Genomic DNA, 6751 nt, shown 5'->3' on the forward strand with positions numbered 1-6751 from the left:
GTCTTCTCGCCGAGTTTGATATCGAACGCTCCGCCTAGACCAACAAGGAGAAGATGCTGACAGCCGACTTTGGTGAAATCGAGGATTTGGTTGGCGGTAGGTGACCTTCTTTACTCTTCTTTTAAGTCGCCGGCCTCTAGTCAAGCCGGCTTCTTTCTCTTTGTTCTGACTGTTTTGCTTAATCCTGGCAGACTTCTTTCCAGGCCACTATGGTGCCGCCAACCAGGCTATCGAGGCCGACCGCGAAGAACGAAGGGCGGGGGGGGGGCGAAGCGATCGCCGCCAATGCCCCTCGCACCCTTCGCGAGCCGCTTCTCAGCATCGAGGCCCGTCTTCGGCCGGCTCATCGGATGCTGCGCCGCATTCAGCATGTCGGTGCCCAGGCGGTCGCCGCCTTGTGGCCTGATAGGCTGGCCCCGCGCACCCCCAGCCGGACTGCCGACTGGCTGGAGGTGGCGGTTGGCCGCCTTGAGGCGTGGAAGGGCTCCTCGGCCTGGGCCAGAGCGCGTCGGGCCTTGGAGTTCGTCAAGGCATGGTACCGTGGGCTAGATCTAGCCCAGTTGACCATGTTTCGACAGGAGGCCCAGGAGGAGCTGGTGGCGGTGGAGGGCGAACTCGTCAAGAGGGCGGCGGCCATCGCCGAGTATACCGACACCGACGTCTTCATCCCGGAGTGAGGATGGCATCGAGGCGCCGCCGGAGTGGTTTGGGCTGAACCCAGAGGAGGGTGAAGACTCAGCCGAGGTGATCGACTCCAGCGATGAGGGAGAAGACGACGAGGAGGAGGAAGGCGAAGAGGAGGCGCCAGAGGTCGGAGAGGACGGCCAGCCCCAACTCGATCGCGCCTCCAGCAACGAGCCGCGCCCGAATGAGCCAGCTGCCGCTGAAGGGGACCAAGAGGGAACCGACCAGCCGGCCGCTCGACCAGCCGGTGCCACCGACTCCACCACTCCGCCAAACCCGTCTGCCGATCCCTAGGCTGCCACTTACTTTTTATTTTTCCTGTTTTTAACTGTAAAACCTTCGAAGGAGATTCACATTCCACGGACGCTCTGTCTCCCTGCCGGAGTCGTCTCTTTTGCATGCTCGAGGCTTCTAAGCGTCGATGAGGTAGTAGGAGTCGTTACCCAACACCTTGCTGATGATGAAGGGGCCTTCCCAAGGTGCCGAGAGCTTGTGATGGCCGGCTGTTCGCTGGATCAGTCGGAGCACAAGATCTCCCTCTTGGAAGGATCTTGGCTTGACCTTTCGGTTGTAGTATCGGCACAGACCTTGCTGGTAGATGCTGGACTGGCTGAGTGCCAGTAGCCGGCCCTCTTCCAGCAGGTCGACGCCGTCTTGTCGAGCTTCTTCTGCCTCCTCTTCAGTGTACATGGTGACTCGAGGGGAGTCGAATTCTATGTCCGTCGGGATGATGGCTTCGGCGCCGTAGACGAGGAAGAAAGGGGTGAAGCCGGTTGACTTGTTCGGGGTTGTGCGCAGACTCCAGAGGACGGCCGGCAGCTCGTCGAGCCAGCAGCCGGCCGACCGCTCCAAAGGCTCGACCAGTCGGGGCTTGATGCCGGGCAAAATAAGGCCATTTGCTCGCTCCACCTGGCCGTTTGACTGCGGATGAGCAACGGACGCTAGGTCCAGTCGGATGCCCTACATCGCGCAGAAACGGGCCAAGGCACATTTGGCGAAGTTCGTGTCGTTATCGGTGATAATGCTATGTGGTATGCCGTACCGGACGGTGATGTCGGAGATGAAAGTCATAGCAGTCGGACCATTCAACTTCTTGATTGGTTTTTCTTCTATCCACTTGGTGAATTTGTCCACCGCGACAAGCAGATGAGTCAAGCCACCTCTTGCTGCCTTGAATGGCCCCACCATATCCAAGCCCCAGACGGCAAAGGGCCAAGCTATGGGAATGTTCTTGAGTGCAGAAGCCGGCTGATGAGGCTTTGAACTAAACTTCTGGCACCCTTTGCATTTCTGGACCAAGCTCTTGGCGTCTTCTAGGGAAGTTGGCCAGAAAAAACCATGGCGGAAAGCCTTGGCGACAAGTGATCTTGAAGCCACATCGTGGCCACATTCGCCTTGATGGATTTCTTTGAGAATTGCTTGGCCTTGCTCCGGCTCCACGCAGCACTGGTAGACACCAGTGACACTGCACCTCGCAAGCTCTCTGTTGACTATGGTGTATGCTGCTGCCCGGTGTTGCACTTGCCGGGCCGAGATCTCATCAGTCGGTAGCTCTTTGTTTACCAAAAAATTGAGGATGGGCTGGGCCCATGAAGGTGCTGCAATCTCTTCGACTGCCAGGACTGCCACTTGTACGAGGGCGGCTGGGTTGGGAGGCGGCGGGTTGGAGTCAGCCGCCGCTACCGCTTGCTGAGTTGATGAACTCCCCGGACCGATTGCTGCAGTCCCCAGGCCAGGCTCTGAAGTCCCCGGGCTGACCGCTGCAGTCCCCGGGCTGGGTTCTGAAGTCCCTGGGCCGGGTGCGACTGCCGCGGCCCCCAGCCCACCTGTCGGAATTCCTGTGCCGGCTGCTGGAGCTCTCAAGTTGGATCCGACTGCTTCAGGAGGAGCCGGCACGAAGATAGAATCCGACTCTGGCGATGGCTTGACAGACGGCTTGAGGAGGCGTTGTAGGGCGACGCCGGTCGGTATTGCTTGACGGGTGGAGCCGATTCGCGCCAAGGCATTTGCTTGCTCATTGTCATTTCTTGGCACATGGAGAAACTCGCACCCCTCAAAATATCCACTGAGTTGCTATACGAGGAAGCAGTAGCTCGCCATGTTTGCGTCTTTGGCGTCCCAGTCGCCTGATGACTGCTAGACCACCAAGTCAGAGTCACTATAGCACAGGATCTGGCGAATGCCGAGTTCTTTGGCAAGCCGGAGCCCGTGAATGAGTGCCTCGTATTCAGCGACGTTGTTGGAGGTGGCAAATGGATTTGCAGCACATATCTGAGCTTGTCGCCTATGGGAGAGGTGAGGATGATGCCGGCTCCCAAACCGGTGCACATCTTGGAACCATTAAAATGCATCCGCCAATGGGTGGAGTCGAGCGCTGGCGGCAGGTACTGGGTCTCGGCCCAGTCGACGAGGAAGTCAGCCAGCGCTTGTGACTTGATGGCAGTGCGAGGCTGGTAGTAGATGGTGTAAGGGGCTAAATCGATGGCCCGTTTGGCCACTCGGCCTGAAGCATCCCGGATTCCAATGATCTCGGCCAGTGGAGCTGTGCAGACCACATTGATTGGGTGCTCTTAAAAATACGGCTTCAATTTCTTGGCAGCAAAGTGCACGCCAAAGCACATCTTCTGGTAGTGGGGGTAGTTTTGCTTGGAAGCTGACAGCACCTCACTCAAGTAATACACCGGTCTCTGGACTATTAGTGCCTTGCCTTCCTCCTTGCGTTCTACCACTATGACTGTGCTGACCACTCGGCTGGTGGCGGCGATGTAGAGGAGCATGGGCTCCTTAGGAGTCGGAGCCGCCAGGACAGGTGGAGTAGCCAATATCTTTTTGAGCTAGAGAAAAGCTTCATCCACCTTGTCGTTCCACTCGAAAAAGTGGTCTTCTTCATGAGCTGGTACAGGGGAAGAGCCTTCTCTCCCAGCCGACTGATGAAACGGCTGATGGATGCCAAACAGCCGGTGAACTTCTGCACATCCAGCAGTCGGGTGGGCACTTCCATCCTCTCGATGGCCTTGATCTTCACAGGGTTGCACTCTATGCCGCGCTCTGAGACCAGGAATCCAAGAAGCTGGCCGGCTGGTACTCCGAAGACGCATTTCTCTGGGTTGAGCTTGATTTGCACTCGGCGCAGGTTCTCAAAGGTCTCCCTGAGGTCTTCCAGCAGCATTCCACGCTTCTCCGTCTTCACCACAACATCGTCCACATAAACGTGGGCGTTTCTGCCGAGCTGTTTGAGGAGGCACTTCTGCATACAACGTTGAAACGTGGTGCCGGCATTCCTCAAGCCGAACGTCATGGTCAAGTAGCAGAAGGCTCCAAATGGTGTGATGAAGGCGGTCTTCAGTCTGTTGGCCGGGTTCAGCTTGATCTGGTGATACCCTGAGTATGCATCCAAGAAACTCAACAGATTGCATCCGGCTGTGGAGTCTATCACTTGGTCAATTCTCGGCAAAGCAAACGGGTCTTTGGGGCAGGCTTTGTTGAGGCTGGTGTAATCAATACACATGCGCTATCGGTGTCAAAACCGGCGGATCTCGGGTAGGGGGTCCCGAACTGTGCGTCTAGGCCGGATGGTAACAGGAGGCAGGGGACACGATGTTTTACCCAGGTTCGGGCCCTCTTGATGGAGGTAAAACCCTACGTCCTGCTTGATCAATATTGATGATATGGGTAGTACAAGAGTAGATCTACCACGAGATCAAAGAGGCTAAACCCTAGAAGCTAGCCTATGGTATGATTATATGTTGTGATTGTTGTCCTACAGACTAAAACCCTTCGGTTTATATAGACATCGGAGAGGGTTAGGGTTACACAAGGTCAGTTACAAAGGAGGAGATATCCATATCCGTATTGCCTAGCTTGCCTTCCACGCCAAGTAGAGTCCCATCCGGACACGAGACGAAGTCTTCAATCTTGTATCTTCATAGTCTAACAGTTCAGCCAATGGAGATAGTCCGGCTGTCTGGAGACCCCCTAATCCAGGACTCCCTCAGGAGCCCCTGAACCAGGATGCAATGATGATGAGTCCGGCGCGCAGTATTGTCTTCGGCATTGCAAGGCGGGTTCCTTCTCCGAATACATCAGAAGAATTTGAATACGAGGATAGTGTCCGACCCTGCAAAATAAGTTCCACATCCCACCGTAGAGAGAATAATATTTTCGCAGATCTAATTTGCTGGCTTGTTTTGGCAACATGACGTTATGTCATGGCCCGGTGATTGTTCGAACCGTTTTCTTTTAACCAGCCCCGCACATAATGCGAGGCAGTTTTTTTGACACGTCTTGTCAAAGCAGAGATCGTGTCCCCTTATTACGGGATTCTCATCAATACGGGCATGGGTAACCCAATCATGCCATCAATTACAGCGCTTGGGGGATAAGCAAGTTTTACCAGGCAAGTGGGGACGCTTTGTTTCGTCCGCCCATATAAAGGGATAAGGATTCACCTTTCTATTCACGCCTTCTTCCTCCTTTGCTCATCCGTTTTCGCACACTCGAGCTCTAGCGCCCAAGCACACACTTCTGCCTCAACCTTTTCCGACCATGTCCGGAGCGGGAGGCAAGTGGATGGTCTCCTCCGTCACGGAGGGAGACATCAAGAAACTAAGGAGAGTTGGATACCTGCCCGACGACATCGCGCACCGGCTCCCAGATGAGGGGCAGCTCATCCCCACCCCCAGGCCCCATGAGAGGGTAGTATTCCTCACCCATTTCCTCCGCGGACTAGGATTCCCTCTCCATCCCTTTGTCCGGGGGCTCATGTTCTATTACGGCCTGGATTTCCACAATCTGGCCCCGAACTTCATCCTCAATATCTTGGCGTTTATTGTCGTGTGCGAGGCCTTCCTCCGCATCAAGCCCCACTTTGGCTTATGGCTGAAGACCTTCATTGTCAAGCCGAAGGTGGTGGGCGGCCGCCAGGCGGAGTGCGGAGGCGCCATGGTGGGCAAGATGCCCAACATAACATGGCTCGAGTGCTCCTTTATGGAAACTATAAAGGGGTGGCAATCGGGGTGGTTCCATATCACCGAGCCGCGCGACCCTACATAGGCAGCGGCCCCCGAGTTCTGATCTGGCATCCCCACGTGGCTCACCTCCTGGAAAGAGAAGGGCCTGTACTGGGGTAGTTCGAAGGAGCTGACCGGACTCCAAACATGTATTCAAAACATGTTGGACAAGAAGCTCAAGCTTGTCAACATAGTCCAAGTCATGCTCATCCGCCAGATACTCCCGTGCCAACAACGGGAGTTCAACTTGTGGGAGTTCAATCCGGCGCAGCACCGAACTCTGAACAGGCTCTTCGACACAACTCATGAAGACGCCTGGAGGGTGCTGTTCAAAAGTGCCGAGGTCCCCCCCCCCCCCCCGTATTACTGAGGATCGCGGATTCAGCGCGAAGCGCCAAGCCAGTGCGGTAAGCTGCTTTACCTTTCACAGGATAATCATTTTTTATATAGATTGACTCTATGCGGGATCTAAACTCCCGTACCTTTGACAGGACTGGCAGAAGATGGCCGGACAGATCGACTGTCCGGCTCCTTTGCCTGAAGGCCCCGCTGACGCTCTTCTGGCGAAGATGTTGACTCCGGCCCCTTACAAGGTGCCGGAGAAGACCAAGAAGGCCAAGGGAGCTCGAAAGAGTTCCCGACACCAGGCGTCGTCGGACTCACCGTCCGATGACTCTGCGTCGCACTCTTCCCCCGAAGACGAGGAAGAAGAAGAAGAAGAAGATGCTCCCCCACTGACTGGGGGAGACAAGAAAAGGAAGGCCGCCCCAACTAGGGAGGACGGAGGGTCCAAGAAGGGAAGGACTCTCCTTCCGGACAGTTCCACCGCCGCCGATGAAGGCGAAGACAAGTGGTTACCCAGGGTCAAGCCCCCAGGGAGATCGTAAGTATTCGGATACTAGAGTAACTCATAGGATTCCTTTGTCGCACTGCTTTCCCTAATCGCTGAACATAATTATGCAGGCCGCCACGAGCCAATATCGAGGTATCATCGGACGGCTCCCTGGGCTCGTCGGACATGGATAGCGATCCAGTCCCGACCGCCACCTCCCCTCATC

General features: G+C 55.8%; 1 pseudogene; it reads left to right on the forward strand.

Moving 5' to 3' along the window:
* The first annotated feature begins 350 nt into the window (after positions 1-350).
* On the forward strand, positions 351-978 carry LOC147980570 (uncharacterized; annotated as a pseudogene).
* The last annotated feature ends 5773 nt before the right edge of the window (positions 979-6751 follow it).

This window comes from Triticum urartu, chromosome 3A (genome assembly GCF_056163025.1).
Source record: "Triticum urartu cultivar PI428250 chromosome 3A, HENAU_Tu73, whole genome shotgun sequence".
In the NCBI taxonomy this organism is placed as follows: Eukaryota; Viridiplantae; Streptophyta; class Magnoliopsida; order Poales; family Poaceae; genus Triticum; species Triticum urartu.